The following is a 27,033-nucleotide window of genomic DNA, read 5'->3' as shown; positions in this document are numbered from 1 at the left end:
TAACTGTCCCTCAAAGGAGCTCACAATCTAATCCCTACCATTGGCATATGTCTATATTATGTAGTGTAAGTATTGTAGTCTAGGGCCAATTGTTTAGGGGGAGCCAATTAACTTATCCGTATGTTTTTGGAATGTGGGAGGAAACCGGAGTGCCCGGAGGAAACCCACGCAGACACGGAGAGAACATACAAACTCTTTGCAGATAGTGCCCTGGCTGGGATTCGAACCAGGGACCCAGCGCTGCAAGGCGAGAGAGCTAACCACTACACCACCGTGTAGTAATAATAATAATAATAAGTGAGACCTTCCATCCCACGTATCAATTTTGTTGCTCGCCTCTGCACCTGCTCTAAAACTGCAATATATTTTTTGTACAAAGTACAACTCCAGCCTGCTCCCTCACATATCCCTGTTGATCCAGAGGAAGGCGAAAAAAACCCTTACAAGGCATGGTCCAATTAGCCCCAAAAGGGAAAAATTCCTTCCCGACTCCAGATGGCAATCAGATAAAATCCCTGGATCAACATCAGGCATTACCTAGTAATTGTAGCCATGGATGTCTTTCAGGAAAGCATCTAAGCCCCCTTCAAAATGCAGGTATAGAGTTTGCCATAACGACTTCCTGTGGCAATGCATTCCACATCTTAATTACTCTTACTGTAAAGAACCCTTTCCTAAATAAATAGCTAAAACGTTTTTCCTCCAAGCTATTATATTGCCCTCTGATGTATTTATACATGTTAATTAGATCTCCTCTAAGGCGTCTTTTCTCTAGACTAAATAAACCCAATTTATCTAACCTTTCTTGGTAAGCCCCCCCTAGTATTTCCACCCCTCCCTTTAGATTGTAAGCCTCTGGCAGGGTCCTCCACTCCCCAGTGTAATCTACAGGATCATGTGCTCCGGTCCTATGACAGCCTGTACTTGCATTACTGGGCCTACCTAACCAGCCCATATTGCATGATCATGTATTTTGTACAATTTGTATGTATGACTTTGTTCTATGTGTATAACCCTATGTATGTCATCCTTGTATCATTGTATATAGTTATTGTCCAGCGCTGCGTAATATGTTGGCGCTTTATAAATACAATAAATAGTAATAATAATAAGTGAGACCTTCCATCCCACGTATCAATTTTGTTGCTCGCCTCTGCACCTGCTCTAAAACTGCAATATATTTTTTGTAATGTGGTGCCCAGAACTGAATTCCATATTCCAGATGTGGCCTTACTAGAGAGTTAAACAAGGGCAATATTATGCTAGCATCTCGAGTTTTTATTTCCCTTTTAATGCATCCCAAAATTTTGTTAGCTTTAGCTGCAGCGGCTTGGCATTGAGTACGATTATTTAACTTGTTGTCGATGAGTACTCCTAAGTCCTTCTTAGGCAAATTCTCTTGCAAATTGATATGGTTCTAGATCTTCTGCGCCTTTGAATCACTCTCAGCTGATACATAACCACTTCAAATGGCTCCATCTTCTCTGTCAGCAATGATCTGACAGGAATAACGACAGAGCAGTAAAGGAGATAACTAATCCTAAATTTAACGCTAAACCACACCCACTTTCATTTTCATGAATTGCACTTTCTTCCGTTTTACCGCATCATTACCGAATGATTACCGCATGCTTGCTGACAGCTGTAGATAACTGATGAATCCTAAAATCAACTTATCGAGTTTGGTGTTGTACGAGCTGTCGGTAATTGATTCGATAAGTCTTGATGAATCGAGGCCTATGTCCGATACTGGCATTTTGTCCTGTAGAAACAATGGCGTCAATTCACTAAGCTTATCTCCTGTCTTTAATAACGTTTCTACAGTTATCACCATGGTGACGAGGCATGTAGTATTCAGAAAACATTTTACCTCAGGCAACCCTAAAGTTAACTCTTCTGTCTTTTAGTTAAGGAGAGATCTCTAAAGTTAACTCTTCAATCCTTAAAATAACTCTAGAATACTAAAGTTAAAGACAGGCTGTTAATTAACTGCATGTGAAAATAACTATAGATGAGGTAACTTAAGGACTGAGGTGATAAGGCTCATAGAAGTGAATGGGAATTGATAAGAAAAGATAAGAGAATCGAGCGGAAAAATGAACTTTTAATCGATCAAATGGCAGAATCAACCGCAAAAACGTATTGTGTGTACCTAGCATAAGATCAGGCTGGAGATAATAAGGCAAGAGAAAACTTACCCCCACACATTGATCTTCCCTCATTAAGGTGAGAGAGTTATCATATAATTTCTGTCCTTAAATTACCTACTCTGTAGTTATTTTCACATGCAGTTACAGTTACAGTTACAACCTGTCTTTAAATTTAGAATTCTGTAGTTATTTTAGGGATTGAATCGTTAACTTTAGAGATCTATCCTTAAATTAAAGACAAAAGTGTTAAGTTTACTACATGCCTTATCCCCATGGTGATAACACTAGAAACAGCTCAGAAACGTGATTAAAGACAGGAGATGAGCTTAGATGCTGCTGGTTCTGGTCCAACACTTTGAACCTCTCTAGCAGGATGCAGCGCCATGTAGTAACCAAATTACACTGGGACTTGTGCAGGGGGTGGAGCAACAGGTTGCAAGTTGATGCTGGCCCCGCCCCTGACACTGATGCCGGGTTACCTCCTTGCTCTATTGAGAGGGCAGACTCTCCAGTCTACCCCTGTTGGTTCTTTTTCCTGTCCGCCCATGTACCTCCCAGCATACGAAGCCCCAGAAAAAGGTAGAGAGGGAGAAATGCGCCAATGGCAATATGAAGTTCATCAGTACAATATAAAAATATAAGAGGCACCTCCTATTCCACGTGCAGCCCCCTCTTCCATTTTCCACCTTTCTATACTGCAGCACCTCTTTCATGAAAAGCTCCCATGGACATTAGCTTCCCTTTTTTCATGTGTTGCTCCCAACTTGTGACATCGTGTTTCATATGTATCAACCTCTTTTTCATGACCAGGTGCCCCATTGAGCTGCAGCCACCCAAGGCCTGGACCTTTGCGGCCTTTCCAGAAATCCCGCCCTGAGTGGCACTCCTTCCTCCCCCATATGATCATGAATCTCTCCAGGGGCGTTACTTACATATGCCGCCTCCCTAGCAAAGTTTGACAGGCCAATAGGAAAGGTCAATGAAATGATAAGAGCTCTCAGTTGATGAAGATTTTATTCTAATGTTATACAAATATTTACAGCTAGAAACTAATCACATACGATTGTTGGGGCATTTGATAAGTCCAATTCCAAGTTGCATTCCTTTGACCTTCTCAACTGATCGATGTGAAAGTACTCTTAACGAATGATAAGTTGATGATTGAGACCAACCATGCAATCTGGATGGTTGTCTACATTTAAATATGTATTTTAGTACATCACAAAAGTAATAATGTTTTTATATGAGCTGTAATTTGTTTAAACAAGGGCATTTGAGTGTTAACACCACATGTAACTATTGTCAGCTCCTGAACCAATTCTACGTGATTTTCCCCTCCTCTTCTGAAGTAATTAGCGATAGTCTATTTTCTCATGCTCATAGAGTTTCGCAAACATTCTCATCTGTGGAAAAATGTGACATTTTCGTAAACACTATAATAAAATGAAAATGGCCACTTTTGCTGTACACTATCCAGTGGGCATGCATTTTTGTATGTAACAATCATACAGGGCCCTATACAGAATAATGTCACACAGACATGATGCAATGCTGCTATTAATTATTGACTATATTCTGCATTCTGATCTCAGCGTGAAAGTGAAACCTCACAGGGGTTCTCTGAATCGCCTGGAATTGTACGAAATCAAACAAGACACAGGGAGACACTGAGCCGTGGTTGGCTGTCTAGAAAAAAAATTAAATAATGGCTTTCGGAATAATTGAAAAGCTTCAGGCAGTGTTGCCCAAGAAGGTGAATTTGTTTTACATCGCGAGCAACCGTAAAAGTTAATCACTTTAAAGTGAACCTCCAGACTAAGAAAAGTTTTGAAAAGGCTTGATGTTTCTTTAACAGTTTCACAGCATCAGAACTTTTTCTTACCCAAGCCTCTTTTTTAGCTGCACAGAAGAATTTTTTTCCCCCTGATGCTGTGCAAAGTAGAGATGGCTCGAACCTCCAATTTTAGGTTAGCGAACCTTGAACCTCGAACATGCAAACTTTTTGAACTGCAATAGACTTCAATGGGCAGGCAAACTTTCAAAACTTCAAACATTAATTCTGGCCACAAAAGTGATGGAAAAGATGTTTCAAGGGGTCTAACACCTGGAGGGTGGCATGGCGGAGTGGGATACATGCCAAAAGTCCAGGGGGAAAAAAATCAGGATTTGACGCACAGCAGCGCTTTAAGGGCAGAAATCACATTGCAATGCTAGATTGGAGGCATAAAGTGCTTTAAAACATATTGCATGTGTATACATCAATCAGGTAGTGTAATTAGTGTACTGTTTCACACTGACAGATCAAACTCACTGTGTAATGCACCGCAAACAGCAGTTTGTGTAGTGACGGGCCATGCAGAACTGGTGCTCACCACGGCAAGAGTGCAGGCCATGGCGGTTTTCAAGCCCATATGGTCGCCGGGCTTAGGTAGCTCAATGACAGAACAACAGTGACTGTCCAGCTAATCGAATTTGGTCTGTCCACAATGAAAAAACAACTTTATTATATTGGGTGTGCCCCCCAACACACTCATATAGCCGGCATTCATTGCTTCATTGTGATACGCAAGCCCCTTCACCGCAGCAAGGTGACGATCACGAAGGCGAATTGACACATGTACATGCCTTTTGTTTTGTTGTTGCAGCCGTAGTGCAGCCAGAAAAATTAGGCAGGCATGTACACGTACCAGAAAAAAAATTGTTTTTGTTTTTGTTAGCGGCCACTGCTAGCATCGGCCTTAAAAATTCAGGAATCCACCTGGAGTCCTGGACCCTGTTTGATGCTGTGCGTGGGGACCGACTTAGTCTTTGGGCAGGCCTGACCATGCTGTGCAGACGACGTAGTCAGATGGACCCTTGACCCAACACTGTGTGCCAGAGATAACACCACTTGGCTTTCAACATCACGGTACAGTTTGGGTATCACCTTTTTTGAGAAATAATTGCAGCCTGGTATCTTCCACTGTGATGTGCGGCTTTGCTTTTTTTGCGTCCTGCTTTTCCTCAGGCCCTACGTGGGTCTTGGTCTCTCCACGGCTCAATTTTCGGTGGCAGAGAGTACAGATGGTATTGCTCTCATTTGAGGCAGACACACAAAAACATTTCCACACCGCTGAGCCCTAGGATGATGGCACTTTGTGAACAGGTATGCACGGACTGGTATCAATACAATGAGCAGCTGTCACACACACACACACACACACACAAGTACCGTGAACAGTTATGCAGTGACTGGTATATAAAACTGCGTGCTGTCACGCAGGTGCAGTGAACAGGTATGTACAGACTGGTATTACAAATGTGCAGCAATCACACAGGTCAGGTGCAGTGAACAGGTAGGCACTGAATGTGCTGGGCCTGGCACAGTATAGCAATTAGCAAGGGCCAGCTGCGACAGACAGGGCTGTATATGCAAGTGTCAGTGGGCCACACACAAAAAAAAAAAAACACGTCACAAGAACATTAGCTCACAAAAGAGCTGTGTTGGGGTGCTTTTTAGCAACAAATATCAGCAAGGAGCAAGCTAACAGACCTCCTAACTATCACTTTCCCTATCTCTCCAATGTCTCTCCCTTCTCTCACTAATACTGCAGCACACAGAGTGAGAACATGATCAACGCTGCTGCCTTATATAAGGAAGGGGGGCTCCAGGAGGGAGTGTAGCCAGATTGGCTTCCATGTGTCTGCTGACTGTGATGTAGAGGGTCAAAGTTTATGTAGTATAGGGGGAGGGTCGAACTCGCATAAAGTTCGTGTTCGATCGCGAACGCAAGCCCGTGATGTTCACACAAATAAGTTTGCATGCAAACCGTTCGGGCCATCACTAGTGCAAAGCATGATGGGATTTCTGATGTTGTTCTCGTTCTGGTGTTTTGGTGCAAATTTTTTTCTTAAAATTTTAAATTTGAGATTTAAAGCCTAGCGCGCACAGCTGGGAGGAGGGATCAGGACACAGGACAGTTGGAACTGTCTCGTGCTCCCTTTCACCTCCTTTCAACCAAAAAGATGGCTGTCATCATGAAATCACAAACATTTGCCTGTTCTTTTAAAACAGGGTGGGTAAGAGATTATATTACCTATTTTAATTAGCATAACTAACGTAAGTTAATGACAGTATGTTTGTTTAGGCTGAAGTTCCTCTTTAAAGAGACTCCGTAACAAAAATTGCATCCTGTTTTTTTATCATCCTACAAGTTCCAAAAGCTATTCTAATGTGCGAAAAGAAAGAGACGGCACTCCACTGGCTGCAATCAAGATGCTGTGTATTTCACGAACAAGAACACTACATGTTACGGAGGAACAACCTCCTTCATCAGGTGTAAAACAGCATTGAAACATACCCAGCCACATATATATACAAACACATATAAAGGACCACACCCTTAGTGGATCCACCCACCAATAAATTAACCCTACGATTCCAGGTTATGTAATTCAAGCGGTCATATGGCACTCCTCATCGGCTACCAAAAGATAAATAAAAGACATAGAGAACTGACCGTGTATCAGGCACTTCCGATAGGGGACTGCCACAAGACCACCTGTGAATAAAACATGCAATTAAAATTGATGTACATAACAACCTTTACAGCAATATTGCACTGTCGCATTTTATACAATGACATATAGCACTACAAAAAACATTTCAAGGGCAGACGTTCATTCATCCCCCTAGGGGATACAACATCCAAGTCATGGATCCATCGTGCCTCTTTTTGTTTTAAAACCTTCTCTAAATTCCCACCTCTATTAGTGGGTGTAACAGCCTCTAAAACACACCATCTAAGCTGTGCTGCATTGTGTCCCGCTGCATCAAAGTGTCTGGCAACAGAGGTGTCATAACTGCCCCGCTTTCCTTCTGCGAAGTTACTAATGGCCCTCTTGTGCTCCTGTATGCGGGTCCTTACAGTTCTAGTGGTTTCCCCTACATACATGAGCCCGCACAGGCATTTAAGCCCGTACACTACCCATGTAGTAGAACAGTAATGTCGCCCTTTGATCTCGATATTACGGCCTGTGTGAGGATGTCCAACAGTGTTACCTCTAATAATGGCGTTGCATACATTGCAGTTAAGGCAGGGATAGGTCCCCGCCCTACCTGTATTACTCAATTTCTTCATAGGGGCGGTGTCAGTGTGTCTGACCCTATCATAGATAGTTTTACCTCTTCTGATGGAAAAAATAGGTTCCTCCTTGAACAATGCTCCCAACTCTCTGTCATTACTGAGTAATGGCCAAAACCTGCGTACCGTGTTCTTGATCAGCTCAGTGTTCTTCCCCAAGCTGGTAACGAAAGGTATGCCTTTAGATCTCACCTTTTTAACTGTACTGTGTAGCAGAGCTGACCTCTCTATGTCACCTACTTCCTTTCTCACAGCGTCAATTTTTTGGGGATTGTAGCCCTTTTGTGTGAACTTCACAGTTAAAGATCGGCCTGCTTTCTCGTAATCTTCATCCAATGTACATATGCGTCTTGCCCTGAGGAACTGCCCCCTAGGAATGGCCTTAACTACATGTTTGTAATGATGGCTGTCAGGGCGCAATAAATTGTTCCGATCCGTGGGTTTACGGAACAACCTCGTCACAAAGTGACCCTCAGAAATTTTCAACGACACATCCAAGAAATTAATGGTGTCCTTAGACACCTCTAGAGAAAATTTAATCGTGGGATGAATAAGGTTGGCCTCCCTTACCATCTCAAGAAGCAGTTCCTCAGGGCCCCTCCACAACAACAACACGTCATCCACGAACCGATAATACTGAAATATATGGCCAACATATTTGGGATTGCGCAAAAACATTGGTCATTGGTCATGAAATTTATGAGGCTATAAGGCTATAATGGTGACAGAGGATAGATTGTTGGAAACCAGTCTCCCCAACGGTTTGGTGTATTTGTTGCTCGACATTCTCGAATTAGTCCTCAAATCCAACTATTTTAAATTTCATGACCAGTTTTACATACAGCGACAAGGGGCGAGTATGGGTTCTCCGGCTGCACCATCTATTGCCAACATTTTTGTGGAGTCCTTGGAACGCACAATGTTTTTGCGCAATCCCAAATATGTTGGCCATATATTTCAGTATTATCGGTTCGTGGATGACGTGTTGTTGTTGTGGAGGGGCCCTGAGGAACTGCTTCTTGAGATGGTAAGGGAGGTCAACCTTATTCATCCCACGATTAAATTTTCTCTAGAGGTGTCTAAGGACACCATTAATTTCTTGGATGTGTCGTTGAAAATTTCTGAGGGTCACTTTGTGACGAGGTTGTTCCGTAAACCCACGGATCGGAACAATTTATTGCGCCCTGACAGCCATCATTACAAACATGTAGTTAAGGCCATTCCTAGGGGGCAGTTCCTCAGGGCAAGACGCATATGTACATTGGATGAAGATTACGAGAAAGCAGGCCGATCTTTAACTGTGAAGTTCACACAAAAGGGCTACAATCCCCAAAAAATTGACGCTGTGAGAAAGGAAGTAGGTGACATAGAGAGGTCAGCTCTGCTACACAGTACAGTTAAAAAGGTGAGATCTAAAGGCATACCTTTCGTTACCAGCTTGGGGAAGAACACTGAGCTGATCAAGAACACGGTACGCAGGTTTTGGCCATTACTCAGTAATGACAGAGAGTTGGGAGCATTGTTCAAGGAGGAACCTATTTTTTCCATCAGAAGAGGTAAAACTATCTATGATAGGGTCAGACACACTGACACCGCCCCTATGAAGAAATTGAGTAATACAGGTAGGGCGGGGACCTATCCCTGCCTTAACTGCAATGTATGCAACGCCATTATTAGAGGTAACACTGTTGGACATCCTCACACAGGCCGTAATATCGAGATCAAAGGGCGACATTACTGTTCTACTACATGGGTAGTGTACGGGCTTAAATGCCCGTGCGGGCTCATGTATGTAGGGGAAACCACTAGAACTGTAAGGACCCGCATACAGGAGCACAAGAGGGCCATTAGTAACTTCGCAGAAGGAAAGCGGGGCAGTTATGACACCTCTGTTGCCAGACACTTTGATGCAGCGGGACACAATGCAGCACAGCTTAGATGGTGTGTTTTAGAGGCTGTTACACCCACTAATAGACGTGGGAATTTAGAGAAGGTTTTAAAACAAAAAGAGGCACGATGGATCCATGACTTGGATGTTGTATCCCCTAGGGGGATGAATGAACGTCTGCCCTTGAAATGTTTTTTGTAGTGCTATATGTCATTGTATAAAATGCGACAGTGCAATATTGCTGTAAAGGTTGTTATGTACATCAATTTTAATTGCATGTTTTATTCACAGGTGGTCTTGTGGCAGTCCCCTATCGGAAGTGTCTGATACACGGTCAGTTCTCTATGTCTTTTATTTATCTTTTGGTAGCCGATGAGGAGTGCCATATGACCGCTTGAATTACATAACCTGGAATCGTAGGGTTAATTTATTGGTGGGTGGATCCACTAAGGGTGTGGTCCTTTATATGTGTTTGTATATATATGTGGCTGGGTATGTTTCAATGCTGTTTTACACCTGATGAAGGAGGTTGTTCCTCCGTAACATGTAGTGTTCTTGTTCGTGAAATACACAGCATCTTGATTGCAGCCAGTGGAGTGCCGTCTTTTTCTTTTCGTTCAATGGGATACAAGCTGTATGAGCAATCCAGCTGAGGCAAGGCACCGGCATAGTGTCTCAAGTAGTTTCCACTTGAGTTGCTGCTTATCCAACATCACCTCCTTTTGTTGCTATTCTAATGTGTTCTGGCTTACTGCAGCACTTTGTACTATCACAGTCTCTGTAATAAATCAATGTATCTTTTCCCTGTCAGACTTGTCAGCCTGTGTCTGGAAGGCTGCCAAGTTCTTCAGTGTTGTGGTTCTGCTATGAACTTCCCCTTCCAGGCCCCTCTATGCACACTGCCTGTGTGTTGTTTAGATTAGGGCAGCTTCTCTCTTCTCTCTTATCTTTTACAAGCTGGATAAATCGTCCTCTGAGCTGGCTGGGCTTTCACATACTGAGGAATTACAGACAAAGGCAAAGCTGTTTGCAGGAAGAAACGAGCAGCCTGACACGTCAGTGCATGAGAACAGGGGGAAAGAAACACACAAATGATCTCTTGAGATTAAAAAGGAAGGCTGTATACAGCGTGCTTGTGTATGAATGTATTTTCTATGTGTGGACATACTGTACATCAACCTACTTCCTGTTTTGGTGGCCATTTTGTTTGTTTATAAACAAACTTTTTAAAACTGTTTTTAACCACTTTTAATGCAGCGGGGAGCGGCGAAATTGTGTCAGAGGGGAATAGGAGATGTCCCCTAACGCACTGGTATGTTTACTTTTGTGCAATTTTAACAATACAGATTCTCTTTAAGACTTGTGATCCAGGACCCGGGCGCTGAGCTATTACCATCATAGCGGATAGACACATAGATGCTTAAAGAGAACCCGAGGTGTGTTTAAAGAATGTTATCTGCATACAGAGGCTGGATCTGCCTATACAGCCCAGCCTCTGTTGCTATCCCAAACCCCACTAAGGTCCCCCTGCACTCTGCAATCCCTCATAAATCACAGTCATGCTGTGAGGCTGTATTTACATCTGTAGTGTCAGTCTCAGCTGCTCCCCCGCCTCCTGCATAGCTCCGGTCCCTGCCCCTGTCCCTTCCCTCCAATCAGCAGGGAGGGAAGGGATGCAGGCGGGGACTGGAATTCTGAAGGAGGCGGGGAGAGCAGCAGACTGACACTATAGAGATAAACACAGCCAGCTCTGACAAGCTGTTTGTCAGCAGCGTGGCTGTGATTTATGAGGGATTGCAGAGTGCAGGGGGACCTTAGGGGGGTTTGGGATAGCAACAGAGGCTGGGCTGTATAGGCAGATCCAGCCTCTGTATGCAGATAATATGCTTCAAACCCACCTCGGGTTCTCTTTAAGGAGATGAATGATTTATGTACAGGAATGTGTGGTCAGGGTGGACACGAAGTGAACAGGGGTCTCACTAACAAGGCGTTTCCGGATCAACAAAGCATTGATTATCAGTCTCCCTTCTTGCTAAGCTGTAACAAGGGATTTGGCTTGGTGTGTGAACAGGGATGGCCTGGTCTGCAGTAAGGGTGCGTATGTCAATGGAATCAGAGGAGAACTATTACATTGAGTCAGAAGGGATGCTTTATGTGTGTTCTGCAATGTGCAAAAATGACCTGTTGCCTTTCTGCAAACGCATTTCATTAAACTGATTTATCTAATTTTCCCTTAAGAATGCAGTAGATGTATCCATTGCCGCCCTGTAACACTAATGCCTGTCAGCGCTTGACATGGGTAGTGCTACTTCCCCTGCAATTTAGCTGCATTTAACCACTTAAAGCAGACCTGTACTCAGAACTTCCTCTCTGCTCTAAAATATAAACCACAGCATAATAACCTTAAAAAAACATCATAAAAATATGCAGTTTGTTTACTTCCTGCTTTCATGGAAGCAGGCATATTATTAACATCCTTTGTTTACCTATTAGCTCTCTGCCGTGGCAGTCAGCTGACACAGCCGAGGGATCAAATTACAACTTGCGATTAGTCATAGATGAGGGGGAATTAGACATTCTAAACTCTCTAAATACATACAGGATGCATTTCTGTATGCGTTTCTCCTGTCCTGTACAAGAGTTCAAGTCCACTTTAACCCCACAACCTATTTTACATTGACTGCCGAGAGACATTTTCCCCTGTCAGCGCTCCTCCCATTCATTTGGCTATAACTTTATCACTGCTTATCACATCTCAATTATCTATATCTTGTTTTTTTTTTTCAACACAAATTGATTTTTTGTGGGTGATACTTGTTTTATAGTAATTATTTTCTATGCATTTTATAGACAAAAACCAGGAGAAAAAAATACACTATTTCTCCAATCCCCTCCCACATTGTTTTAAAGCAAACAATGCTACTGAAAATAAAACCCACATATTTTATTTGCCCATTTGTCCCAGTTATTACAATGTCTACATTATGTCACTAGTGTATTTTGTACCCTATGATTACAAGCACTTATTTTCTAAAATAACAGTAATCTACCCTCATTACATTTCTGTTATAAAATGCTCAGACCCTAAGGTAACTAATTATGTATTTTGTATTTCAACTGTGTCTATTTTTTCAACCAGTTTTTAGGTTTGGTAACTTGGGGTGGGGGTTGGGGTGTGGGGTAAGGTGTTAAAGAAGGTTTTATTTTTTAATTATTTATTTATCTGTGTTTGTCAATTGTTTTCTAACTACATTTTTTACTTTAACTTTTATGAATGGACATTGCTCTTGATTCAAGCTACTGTATATTTTACAAACACGGTCCTAGCCAGGGGCCTGAATCACAAAGCGGTGCTAACCTTAGTTAGCACGCTTAAATACTTTGGGCATGCTAACTAGGGTGCTAAGTACTGTAGTTAGCACACACCAAGCTAAATCAGATTGTGTGCAAAGTATCGCTCGCAAAGCTTTGCACCTACGAAACATCGCCGATGCGCCTATAACGGTGCATTGGGTGCGCCTTAAACGGCGCACTCATGCGACGTTTAGGAGGCATCCAATGCGCCGTTATAGGCGCATTGGGTGCACCGTTTTCGTCACACCCGATGCGACAATTCGCGCGCACCAGCCTTTGAACGTGCAAAGTTTTGCGTGCGGTATTTTGCCCGCGAGAGCTAATTAGCATGCGCAAAGGATTTTTAGGCGTGATAAAGGGCTTTTCACAAGCGTGCTAACAGTTTCCACTGCTTTGTGAATCAAGCCCCATGTCTCACTTCCACTGACACCCCACAGCAATTGCTTTACTCTTACTAGCTTCTTGTGACCTGTTCAGTGCTAAGTCACATTGCAACATGGGGGAAAAACAACTTAGCATGACTCAAGTCACTAACACCATCTGCCGCTCACAGGACGGCACCACACTCAGAGTGCAGGAGCTGTGTGCGACCAGTTAGAGTAGGCACCAGCTTCGCAACCCCCAACAGAGCACAGCAGGAGCCTTAAAGAACCGCATGCCTGGTCCCCAGCAGGAGGGACAAAGATATACTTCTGGGAACCACATACAGGCCTACCAGCCACCATTTCAGGTGAGGTTACTCCTCGGCCAGCTGGCCACCTAACCCCACTGAGTGTGCTCTTTTTTTCTTGTCACCCCTATTGCCAGGTCCTCCCACCAAAGTGGACCACAGAATGGCACCATCTTTGACTTCACACATTCTTCCACTTCATCAGCCAGCCTGGGCCTTCTTATGCATTCTATCTTCAGAAGTATTCACGTCACTGAGTACTTCCGAAAACAAGCAGATCCATTCTGTGCACTGGTGAGTCCAGGCTTGTGCATGTGCTGTACGGATGCACCTTCTTAAGAAGTAGTTCGGATCGCTAATACCTTTCAAGACAGCCGAGGAGTTCTGAAGGCGCATACCTTCACCAGGGGACAGCAGTGGAATAAGGGGACTTAGCGAGGACCGGTAAGGCTCTAAGTTGTATCTACTGTATAAACTCGCATATAGGCTGAATGTTTGGGACAAAAAAAGTGCCCCAAAAGTGTGTGTGTCTTTGAAAGGGAGGGGGGGCATCCTGGCTTATACAGTATGCAAGTCATGTGTGCAAGTGTGTAGGGATAGTTACCTCTCCTTGTTCCTGGCAGTGTCTCCTGTGCAGCGCCCCTTGCTAGATGTTCAGGTTTCACTTTGTCGTTCTGAGGAGCCACTTCCTGTTTATCTTGCAGTTCCATACTTGGCTACTAGATGTCAGCAGTGAGTACAAAACTGCAAGGAAGACGAGAAGATGGCTTTCCTGCAACCCAGAAGACACTGAAGCCATGGGTATCCACAGAAAGTTTTCCAGGGGGCGGGGCAAAAATGCGGGGAAGATTAGGAGAAGTTGTGCACCGAAAAATATGAGGGTGAAGTTCTGCTCCTAAAAATGGGTGTGGCAATGGACCCTCCAAGTTTTATTTTCTGTTTTAAAAAAGCTAAAAAAAAAAAAAAGTAGGTTCAATGCTATTTTCTCATACATTATGATGAGGATTCAGCTTTTCCCATAGTCTTGCTGTTTGCAATCATTTGACCCCCAACAAGACAAATTCAGCAATCATGAGGCCCCCAACAAGACAAATTCAGCAATTATGGTTCCCCCAACAAGACAAATTCAGCAATCATGAGGCCCCCAACATGACCAACTCAGCAATCATGAGGCCCCTAACACGACAAATTCAGCAATCATGAGGCCCCCAACAAGACAAATTCAGAAATCATGAGGCCCCCAAAAAATCATGAGGCCCCCAACAAGACACATTCAGCAGTCTTGAGGCCCCCCAACAAATCATGAGGCCCCCAACAAGACAAATTCAGCAGTCATGAGGCACATAAATAGACAGCATTTCACATAAAAAGGAAAAATGCCCCCTTAATATGGTAGACACCTCTCATCTGGCTTCTGAATTCTCCTCTACTGGCTGCTGTGCCTGGCAATACTGTTTTTGGCTGGATTGGGGATGATGTGTGGGCTGAAAGGCCTTGCGGTGATGCTGTGGCCGGGCTGGCGGTGATGCTGTGGCCGGGCTTGGCTGGTTGAAGTAAATGCTAGCCTGACTGGTGGTGATGCTGTGGCCTTTTTGACAGTGATTCTGGTCTGGTTGGCTGGTGGTGATGCTGGGCTTGCTGGCCTGGATAGTTTACGTAGCGCCAGGAGCCCCCCAGCTCAGGTAGTGACAGGAGCCCCCAGCTTAGGGAGTGACAGGAGCCCCTCAGCTCAAGCAGTGACAGGAGCCCCCCCAGTTTAGGCAGTGACAGGAGCCCCCCCAGCTCAGGCAGTGACAGGTGCCCCCCAGGTTAGGTAGTGCCAGGCGCCCCCCAGGTTAGGTAGGGACAGGTGCCCCCCAGGTTAGGTAGTGACAAGGACCCCCTCAGGTTAGGTAGTGACAGGCGCCCTCCCAGGTTAGGTAGTGACAGGCGCCCCCCCCCCAGGTTAGGTAGCGACAGGTGCCCCCAGGTTAGGTAGTGACAGGAGGCCCCCAGGTTAGGTAGTGACAGGAGGCCCCCAGGTTAGGTAGTGACAGGTGCCGCCCAGGTTAGGTAGCTGTAGGTACACTTCACACTTCTGCATAACATACACACTGTCAAAATGCATACACTGCATCATCACATACATACACTCTGCTGAACATACACACACTGCATCATGACATCCATACACTCTGAATCACATGCACCATATACAGGGTGGGTGGAATTGGGGGGGGGGGGTAGCGGGGTTCGAATTATCAATGGGTCAAGCATACAGTAATTAGGTTTTTCCAGGGGCAAAAGTTGGGGGGGGGGGGGTGTCGGCCTATACACGTGACAGCTTAAGGTGGTTTCAGACTGTGGATTAACGGCAGGGGTGCGGCTCGGGGACTGCGCAGCACCACCAAAAAAGGGTGGGGATTACAACAATAATACGCGGTTATCTTCTTCTGGCCAACATCCATACAGGCAGTGACGCTCGCTTGTGCTCATTTCCTGATTTGGAAATATGGAAGTGCCCGTAAGTATTGTAAAAATTTGATTCTGCGCATGCACGCCCAGAACGCCGCCGCCAACATTTTCTAAGAACCCTGCGTTCCCATAGACTTACACAGCTTCCGTTCCGACCCAAATCACCACAGGTCGCTGCAAGAGCCGCACGGCAATGTATATATGTCCTCACGTTGGACAGGGTATTTCTGGCACAGCGTACAGCAACATAGGTACTATAAACTAACCCATAGACTTTCATTAGGTTGTGGTGGGGTGCGGTAAATTTACCACACCACACTGCCTTAGTGTGAAAGGGCCCTGATACACGAGTATATACGATATCATTTCTTTAGTGCCACTTTAGATTTGCATCTCACATAGAAGGTAACATTTAGACAGTCTTATTGCTAAGCTATGAAATGGCATATTTAGATCCAAGCCTGGATATAGACTTTAATGCCCATAACATTTTTTTTTTCTTTGCTTAGACTTTAGTAATCTTTTCATGTTTTTGCCATTCATCATTTTTGCAGACATATATACAGTAGTAACAGCTTTGCCATGCGCTTTATACATACGGTAACTATAGGCTTGTCAGCTTGTTTACTCCTCGGCGCGGAGTTACAGAAAGACATCTTCAATAAGGAAGTCCTTGACAGCCAAGCCATTCACAGAGAGCCGTGAATGCAGGTATTATGCATCAGAAATAGGGTGGCATTTACGAACTACCAAAGTAGTCTATAAACCACTCCGGTAGCCGCACATTGTCTTGGCTTTATCTCGGCCGCGCACATGTGATGTGTTAGATCAATCAGCGATGTTTTGCTTAGCATTGCTTAGGAACCCGTCAAAGCTGCTTCCTGTGCTGCGCGGTTGACTGGGAGATGCTAAATAGGATAGTTTGTGTGCTCATTTGGATGTCAATAGCCTGATTCCTTCTCCGTAGATCTGAGTATTGTGTGCAGCCTCAGAGTTTATAATTGGCTACGAGTCAGCATTAGGTGCCGGAATGTTAGATGCAGTAATTTGAAATCCATGTGTTATGTGCGCAAATCGAGTCAGCACAAATTTTTATTATGTGGTACTGGGTATGGACTGGCATAGAATGTAAGAGAGGACACAGTAATTATTATTATTATCAAGACGGTTTCTAGGCACAGGTGAGGTGGATCGCCATCCGGTGTGTAGTGTCGGAGGAAGGGGGGGGGGGGGGGAGCAGCGGACGCAGAGGGAGAAGAATGTAGAGAGTGCTCAGCAATCTCCATCCAGGGCTAGGAATGACACACGCGATCTTGCTTCCTCTTTAGGCATCCTGGTTTCCATAGCTGCAGGATGTCAGTCATCATGTGACCGCCACAACTGATGGTTTACGCTGTAAAGGATGACAGCCATCCTGGAGCTATTGGAGTCCAGGAGTCTGAAGAGGAAGATGGATTGCGTGTCTCTCCAGGACCCGGATGGTGAGCCTCACACGATCCACTGTGCTCTAGGTGATGGTGCATCTGATTGCCTACACTGGGGAAACCTCTGGCTGCCTACACTGCAGGGCATCTGGTTGCCTATACTTGGGAGGGGGCTACATCTTACTATCAAGCGCTTTGAGTCCTATGGTAGAAAAACGCTACAGAAATGTTATGGGTATTGTTATCTAATACTGGTGGCTACCTCTGGCTAACTAATACTGGGGGCTACATAATACTAGTGTGGCGCCTCTGGCTACCACATTGCAATAGCATGCTCGAGTCTGGGGGGGAGTTTACACTTGTGCACTGGGAACTAAGTAACCTAGAAACTGATAATTATTATAGGAGTGGTCATTGGTTAGCACTATATCATCTTGCAGCACTAGAGTCCAAGGTTGAAACAGTATCTGCATGGAGTTTGGGTGGTCTTCCCATGTTTGTGAGGGTTTTCAATGCACATTCCAGTTTTCTTCGACCCCCTCTCCCCAGGTCGTTAGCCTGTGCCACCAACATTAAAGAGTGCTTCCAGTAGAAAAGACTGAGCCTGTCATGTCAGGCGCTGTTTCAATTATGTAAAATCGGTAGGGTCTCGGCATATTCACAGTGGGACATTGCGTTTTAATGCGACTTTAAAGTCACAACACATCGGCGTTTAGACGTAACGCACTGCAAGCAGTGAGTTACCATAACGTAACATTTTTCAAATCGACGTTAACGTCACACTGTGAATGGCCCATAGGTTTAGCATTGCAGCGCGGTAAGCTGCATTATAAGACTTTATAACGCAACTCCGCAACATGCCACTGTAAATGTGTTATCAACTTATCTGCACAGCCATAATTCATTATACAGGTGACCGCTCCACCACAAAAACAAGTGTCAACGACTACGACACCGGGAGACTCTGGGGCAGGATACAGCCGATGCATGGCTTACCCTGCTCCTGCGCCAGTCCCTGCGGCGTTAATTACTATTACCCCTCCAGGTCCACGTGGATGGTGGGAAATGAAGTACGGGTAGTCCCCGACTTACGAACGACCCGCCGATACAAACGACATGGATTCTGTGTTTCCAATTGAACAATTTAAAAAAAAAATTCAAATTGAACTTCTAGTTTTTTAGAAAATTGATTTTAAAAAATTCAAAGAAAAATGGCTTTTAAACTTGTATAAGCAGGTGCAGAGGGCAGAGGTGACACAGAAGGGGACACTGGAGGCACAGAGGAGGTACAGCCCGAGGACAGAGATGGCACAATGTTCCGACTTAATGAACGAGATAAAGACTGTGGGTTCATTCTTAACCTGAATCTGTTCTTAACTGGGGACTTCCTGTAATTCGGCTGCCAGCTATTGAATTACAGCAGGGAGGGTCGTAGTCAGCCAACTTCGCTATGCTGGAACTACGTGTAGTTTTACGCAATTACGCTTCGCCAAGCTACGGCTTCCAAATCAAATATACGCTTCGTATGTATTTCGTAGACTCCGCGTTAAAATATGCAATTATGCGTAGTGCGAAGCGTAGTGTATGCGGATGCTTATGACATTATGCGGAAAAATTTACACATTAATTCCTCTGCAAATGCTTGTGCCAGGAACTCTTCTATGCGTACATTCCCCTTTCCAATGCGTAATTTTGTAAGCATACAGTTGTACGCGGAAAAATAGATGCAAATAAGGCATTCGTGGTTTACTTTGCAATACACATATGAACTACGAGTAGGGGGGCATAAGCTACGCGTAGCGGTACTTCGCTACATGTAAAATCGTAAGCATAGTTTTGAAACTTCGCCTACGAACTAGGATGCATAGATGCGAACTACAATGCGTAAATTTGCACTGGCGTAGTTTCTGCTCATCCCTGAATTACAGTGTTTTAAAAGTAACTTAACCTCCCTGGTGGTAAGCCCGTGCTGAGCACGGGCTATGCCGCCGGAAGGCACCGCTCAGGCCCCGCTGGGCCGATTTGCATATTTTTTTTTTTTTGCTACACGCAGCTAGCACTTTGCTAGCTGCGTGTGCAATGCGATCGCTGCCGCTACCCGCCGATCCGCCGCTATTCGTCGCGCCGTGGCCGCCCCCTCCCCCCAGACCCCGTGCGCTGCCTGGCCAATCAGTGCCAGGCAGCGCTGTGGGGTGGATCGGAGTCCCCTATGACGTCACGACATCGATGACGTTGGTGACGTCATCCCACCCGGTCACCATGGCGATGGGGGAAGATCTCCTGAGAAGCGGCTATCATGTAGCGAGACCTTGTCTCGCTACATGAAAAAGAAAAAAAAAAAAAGACAAAAAACGGATTTGCTGCCCCTTGGCGGATTTTTAGCAAACCGCCAGGAGGGTTAAAGAGCAACTGTTAGGCATAAAATCAAAAATCAATTATCGATTTTTATCAGGTAAACAAATAATAAGGATGCAAATCAGGCAATCCAAAAGTTAAAACCACTCTTATTTTCTGCTCAATAGAATATTATTTACCAGGTCGCCTGGCTCTTATTTGGTACATCTGCCTCTTTCTTCCCCTTTTCCCCTCAGACATAACTAATATGCAGCCTGAATGGCTGAAGTTTCTTTCACTTCGGTTTTCCCCTCCCACACCTCCATTCCTCTCTGATTGGCCGTATCTGGGTAATATAGAGCCTATGACAAACACTGAAATTCCCCCCGCCAATACAGCATCCTTTCTCAAGTACATGTGTTGGTGCTTGTGTTTTTTATCTCGGAATATTGCTGGTTACCTTTTTGGAAATATCTTTTCTTATTCTCTCTTTGTAATCATTTCAAACACTAAGCCAAGTGCACCCTACATACATAAGTTAAGTAGCCCTGTTCCCCAGATAATATAATTAATCTGATCTGAGGTCTGAATGACAGAGAAGCACGGGGGCAGGCATGGCGTCACAGCCCAGGGACAGGCATGGCGGCACAGCACAGGGGCAGGCATGGGGATGCAGCACAGCACAGGGGCAGGCATGGGGACAAGGGCAGGCATGGGGGCACAGCCCAGGGGCAGGCATGGGGACGCAAAACAAGGGCAGGCATGGGGGCACAGCCAAGCGGCAGGCAAGGTGACGCAGCACAGGGGCAGGCATGGCAGCACAGCACAGGGGCAGGCATGGGGACGCAAAACAAGGGCAGGCATGGGGGCACAGCCCAGGGGCAGGCAAGGCGACACAGCACAGGGGCAGGCATGGCAGCACAGCGTAGGGGAAGGCATGGGGACGCAGCCCAGGGGCAGGCATGGGGGCACAGCCCAGGGGCAGGCATGGGGGCACAGCCCAGGAGCAGGCATGGCACCCATGAAGCTGTGGTGCCTATGGCACGAGCCATGCCTGGACCCCTCTAGATACGACTCTAGTTTCTTGAGTGAACACACAGTCCTGGCACAATTCAGCTGCACATCCATTCTCCACTCAGCATCGAGTGGTGGGCTTTATCTACTTTTTAAAAACCTGCAGAAAAAAAATAGTTTTCTCTCAACATAGCCACAGACATGTCCCCTGTCAATTTGTGTGTGTTATGTAATTCTGGTGATAGGTCCACTTTAAGTTAGGTTCTCGTTTTGAAAAATCAGCATAACCACTTTGCAATCCTTATATAAATGATGGGATGAGAAGCCAGCTCTGCAGTCCTTAGTGGGAAGAAAATACCTGCTGCCAATCTCACATCTTAATTTTCCCTGAATTGGGTTACTCTGACGGCAATCTTGTCTGAAGAGAAAAACAAGCACTAAAGTGGATGATTGTCAAACTGTCACATTGTTACAATAATATCGTGCTAGTCTATATTTACATCACAAAACCGAGCATGCTGCAGCCTGCAAAAGCCATCTTATAAAAAAGAGCCTCTTGTTTTATGCTTAGGGAACAACTCCTCAAACTCTATTTGTTACAAATGGCTTTACACTGAATCATTCTTTGTAATTTTACAGAAACTGCTAAACACCCCTCCCCCCCACACCCCCCAAAAAAGGAAAACTAAATGCATTGACGTTTAACTACTTGCCGACTGCTCCATGCCAATTGGCGTAAGCAGTGCGGCAGCCCAGGACCGCTCCACGCCGACTGGCTTGAACAGTCTTCTATGGGGCTAGCAGGAGATCGTGCGCACGCTGTGTGCGCATCTCCTGCTCGGTGGGGCAGAGCTCCACCCCGCCTTCAGTCTCCGTGCGGCAATCGCCACTCGGAGACTGTTAGACGGCAAAACCGCCGTCTATTAAGGCTAGAGATGGTCGTAGTCAACCAACTTAGCTACGCTGGAAATACGCGTAGCTTTACGCAATTACGATTAGCCAGACTACGGCTTCGAAATCAAATATTTGCTTTGTATGCATTTCGTAGACTATGTGTTAAATTACGCAATTACGCGTAGTGCGAAGCATAGTGTATGCAGATGCTTATGCCCACATGCAGAAAATTTTACGCATTAATTCCTCTTTAAGTGCTTATACCGGGAACTCTTCTATGTGTACATTCCCCTTTCCAATGCATAAATTTGTAATCATACAATCGCACGTGGAAAATTAGACGTGAATAACGCATTCATAGTTCACTACGCAATACACATGTTAACTACGCATAGTGAGCATAAGCTACGCGTAGCGGTACCTCGTTATGCGTAAATTCGTAAGCGTAGTTTTGAGACTTCACCTACGAATTACGATGCGTAGATGCGAACTACGATGCGTAAATTCGCACTGGTGTAGTTTCTGCTCATCCCCGATTAGGGCAGTACAGCGCTATGATCTAAGGCAGCGCTGTACTAGGGACAGCCATGTGACACGGCTGTCCCCTCCAGAGTGTCAGCGGTGATCCGCTGTCATAGGCTGAAGCCTATGACAGCCAATCACAATGATTTGCCAGCGGAAGGAAGGTGGGCGGGGTATTCAAAAAGCAAAAAAAAAAAAAAAAAACCACATTTTTATTATAATAATAATAATATCTAAGGAAAAAAAAACACTGGAGGGGATGATCAGACCCCACCAACAGGTACTATTGGTGGGGGGGAAAAGGGGGGGGGGATCACTTGTGTGCTGTGTTGTGCAGCCCTGCAGCTTGGCCTTAAAGCTGCAGTGGCCCTATTAAGAAAAAATGGCCTCAAGCGTGGTCTTCAAGAGGTTAAAGGAGGGTACTGTTACACTCCCCATGGTGTCGTCCTCTGGCGTTTCTGTGCCGTGTTCCTACGCACATGCAGGAATACACTGAGTCTTATGGTCTCGCCTGCTTCATTACGCCATATAGCATTACGCAGTACGTGCACTTACTGCGCATGCGTAATACGTTAATTCTGGCACCAAATTCAGGGTCTTACCAGTAAATTAGCAGCACTAACCTCAACTGCAGTCTGTTTGATCTGACAGCTTGGCTAACCATTGCTCTCCGCCTGCTCCGACCCTTGGCTTGTGACCTCGATCTCCGATGTCTGCCACCTGCCCTGACCCTTGGCTTGTTACTTGACTACGGCTTGCGCTACAAGCTCTGACTACTCCACTTAGCAGCATCTCCTGTTCTCCAACCCTCTGTTAAGGTGACCTGTGGGTGCAACTTGGTGGGCACTAGGCAGCTACAAGTCTAACAGCACTTACGAGACGCTCTGGTGACCACCTGTGGTCACTTAGATTCTGCACCCCAGGGTCGTCCAGAGTGATTGAGACTAGTGTTGGCAAAACAGTTCACTGGGAGAACAGTTTCCAGTAAATGTTCGCCTTTCGCCCATTCACGTTTAATGCGAACTTTCCTGTCTAAAGTTTGTATTTGTATTTGATATTATAGTCAAAGGCCGCCGACTTTAGCGGTTAATAGCAAAGCCCTGTTAAGTGATAGAAACATGAAATTTGCTGAATAAGTTGAGGAAAACTGTGGACACAAGAAAAAAAATGAAAAAGGCCTTGTCATTTTTGAGAAAATCGGTTTTAAAGTTTTTTTTATGTTTAGCAGTTAAATAGCAAAGCCCCCATACAAGCTAGAATCACCAAATTTGCAGGGTACGTAAAAGTGTGGGTACAAGAGGGAAAAAAATTATCAAAAAGTGTCATTTTGGAAAAAGTGTGGTTATTAGCAAAGTCCCCCGGACATGCTAGAACAACCAAATTTGCAGGAGAACAGTGGAAACAATGGGAATTTTTCTTATCAAAAAGACCTTGTAGTTTTGGAGAATGTAAAGATACAATGGGAAAAGAAAAAAAAAGGTATAACAATTATTTTGAAAAATAGTTTCCCTCTTGTTCCCACTGCTTACCTATCATACCCTGCAAATTTAGTGTTTCTAGCATGTACGGGAGCTTTGCTATTAACTGCTCGAGTCTGCAGCCATTAAAATTTATTTTGAAAAAAGGTTTGTGCAAAATACATATTTTTGGCGACCATTTCACTTTCGATCCTCCTCTGCCATGCCACTGTCAAGAAATTGTGGCTGCATAGATGCCTTGAAAGCCACAATTCCTAATGGGCAGTTTGCCTGCCCATTAGAGTCTATGGAGCTCGCAGCAAACAGTCGGTTCACAGATTTTCACAGTAAAATTTGCAAACTCGTTCACGAACACAAAATTTTGATGTTCGGCCATCACTAATTGGCACTGGATCCCTCAGGGGTTCAGGGATGAGGGCCATACATACATGTTGCAAGGATGTGTTGTTCTGGAGCTATGGAAAAAAAATAAACAATCAGGGACTCCTAGAGTCAATGGGGAGTTCACTTCAATCACACCGGTCCCTTAAACTCTCTCTGAGTACCACCAACAAGGGAAATTCTGGAGAGAAAGACAAAAAGAGAAGCACTACTTGTGATGAAATACTTGGAGATGCTTAATCCCAGCTCACCTTGCGTTGAGTACAAATGGTGTACCTGATCCCTGATGAAGCAAGGATGTCTCCTTGGGTAACGCGTTTATTTTGATATGTCTGCTTTGAAACAAATAAAGAACTCTTTCATTCTCAATTACTGGTCTACACATGCCAGAGACGGGGGTGTTGTTTGGAAACAGCATTCCTCATCAGCTTCTGGAGACTAACAGAGACCTGCAGATGAGCAGATACTGCCTGATCCCTGAGTGTGAATGCTGATGAAGCCTGATGAACACAAATTTAGCACATCGTGCAAAATTTTGGGTTAAATCGTATTCATTTAATTTGTAAACATAATCAGGACATTTTTGTGGTTAATAGCAGAGTCACCATACATGCTATCATACATGGCTATGTATGTTCAAGAAGAACTCCAGTGAAAATTATGTAATAAAAAAAGTGTGTCAGGACTTGCTGATATAGGATTCAGGTACACACTGTATGCAAATGCCACCGACTAGGTAACACCTTCAAAGAGTGACCTAACCACACACACTGACTCTTTGTAAGTAGATTTTGCATACAATGTGAGACCTGGATATACACCAGCAATCCTCCATGAGACAGGTAACAAGGCACAGATAGTATATGAGTAGAACTGGTAATAGACACCTGAATCTAGTGACAACAGCAATCCAGATGATCGCAGGAGATGTTGATAACACTGAAGTCCAGAAACAATAGCTTATTGGTATGCAGGTTCCAGGACCAGGAGAATAAACCAGAAGGTTGTTAGTCCTGTAAGCATGTGCTTATGGGTATGCAGATTCCATGGAAGGATGAGATAAAGTCCAGAACACAGGAGTAATATATAAATTTCATGGTACAGAAGGGCTAGGCAGAAATCAAGGTCAGGCAATCCAATGGTCAGGGCAGGCAGCAAACAGGCAGAGTCCAGTAACAAGCAATAGATCAGTTCAGGCAGCAAACAGGCAGAATCCAATAACAGGCAGTTAATCAGGGCAGGCAGCAAACAGACAGAATCCAATAACAAGCAGTAAGTCAAAGTCCAGAAAAGCAATCCACACGTTTTCAAAGAGCACCCAGCAGTAAGCAGAAGCATACACTAACACGGGCAAAGTCAAAGTGCACTCAGTAACCTTAAATATATCAGGCAACCAATCAGTGGTCGGCCACATGCACACAACAGCCAATCACACACAGGCATTAATCTAGTTTAAATATCAGCTGAGAGAGAGATCAGCTGACACGGGTGGCAATACATGTCAACTGGTAACCAGTACTAACCAGCAAACATCCTGACAGTGTCTCAGCTATAGCACAGTGGCAAGAGCACTGCCTCTGATGAGCGAGACCAGGGTTCAACCCCAGGCCAGCAGCCACATATTATTATTTATTACATAAACCCGTGCCTAATTGTCAGCTGACTCTACCTCTGTCTCTGCCTCAGACCATACTGCGGCCAAGAGGAGCGATCCCTTACAAAGTGCTTCATTTTTAAAATAATTATGTATAAATGATTTAGTCAGTGTTTGCTCATTGTAAAATATTTCCTCTCCCTGATTTACATTCTGACATTTATCACATGGTGACATTTTTACTGCTGGCAGGTGATGTAAGTGGAAGTACCTGCTGCTTGCTTTTTTTGGCAGTTGGAAACAGCTGTAAACAGCTATTTCCCACAATGCAATGAGGTTCATAGACAGGAAACTGCCAGGAAAATGGTCCTCTCACAGTCTCCTGTGGGAGGGGTTACACCACAATATCAGCCATACACAGCCCCCTGATGATCCATTTGTGAAAAGGAATACATTTGTCATGTAAAATGGGGTATCAGCTACTGATTGGAATGAAGTTCAATTCTTGGTCACGGTTTCTCTTTAAGGGGGATAGTGGGTATAATAATTTTTCAAAAAGATCTTGTAGTTTTTGAGAAAAGGAAACATTTTTTTTCTGAGTTTAACCACTTTCCGACCACTTGCAGCCCCAGGACCGCCTAACGTCGATCGGCGTAAGGTTCTTGGGGCGTGGTTTGTGGGTGATCACGCACGCCGATGCCCACGCATCCCCACTCAGCTTCAGTCTCCCAGCGGCGATCGTCACTGGGAGACTGTTAGACGGCAAAACCGCCATCTTTTATTGCTGTACAGCACTGTGATCTAAGACAGCACTGTACTGGGGACAGCCGTATGACATAGCTGTCCCCTCCAGAAGCAGAAAAGTGATCGGCTGTCATAGGATGAACCCTATAACAGCTGATCATGCTATTTGGCTGGCGGGGAAGGGAGGGGCTAATATTACAAAAAGAAATCCCAAAAGTTGTCAGATCTGACAATAACACAAACACCTGATCTGCTGCATGCTTGTTCAGGATCTATGACTAAAAGAATTAGAGGCAGAAGGATCAGCAGGATAGCCAGGCAACTGGTATTGTTTAAAATGAAATAAATATGGCAGCCTCCATATCCCTCTCGCTTCAGTTGTCCTTTAAGTTCTTCAGAAAACAGGACTGAGTTTGACCTGACCAAGGAAGTTCACTAGTTCAGAGCTTTTTTGCATAGATAACAACTCAAGTTTGTGAGACTCTTTTCTTTGCTACTAATGTTATATTTATTATCTGTATTAAACATGTAATTCATCATCTCATATACATTTGTTTTAGCTACAGCTTTGCTTAAAGGGATACTGTAGGGGGGTCGGGGGAAAATGAGTTGAACTTACCCGGGGCTTCTAACTGTCCCCCGCAGACATTCTGTGCCCGCGCAGCCACTCACCAATGCTCTGGCCCCGCCTCCGGTTCACTTCTGGAATTTCAGACTTTAAAGTCTGAAAACCACTGCGCCTGCGTTGCCATGTCCTCGATCCCGCTGAGGTCACCAGGAGTGTACTGCACAGGCACAGACCATACTGGGCCTGCACAGTATGTTCCTGGGGACATCAGTGGGATCGAGTTCACGGCAACGCAGGTGCAGTGGTTTTCAGACTTTAAAGTCTGAAATTCCAGAAGTGAACTGGAGGCGGGGCCGGAGCATCGGTGAGTGGCTGCGCGGTCACAGGACGTCTGTAGGGGACCATTAGAAGCCCCGGGTAAGTTCAACTCATTTTCCCCTG

This window comes from Hyperolius riggenbachi, chromosome 6 (genome assembly GCF_040937935.1).
Source record: "Hyperolius riggenbachi isolate aHypRig1 chromosome 6, aHypRig1.pri, whole genome shotgun sequence".
NCBI classification, from domain to species: Eukaryota; Metazoa; Chordata; class Amphibia; order Anura; family Hyperoliidae; genus Hyperolius; species Hyperolius riggenbachi.
The sequence above is the reverse complement of the archived record's forward strand: the minus strand, read 5'-3'. Positions refer to the sequence as shown.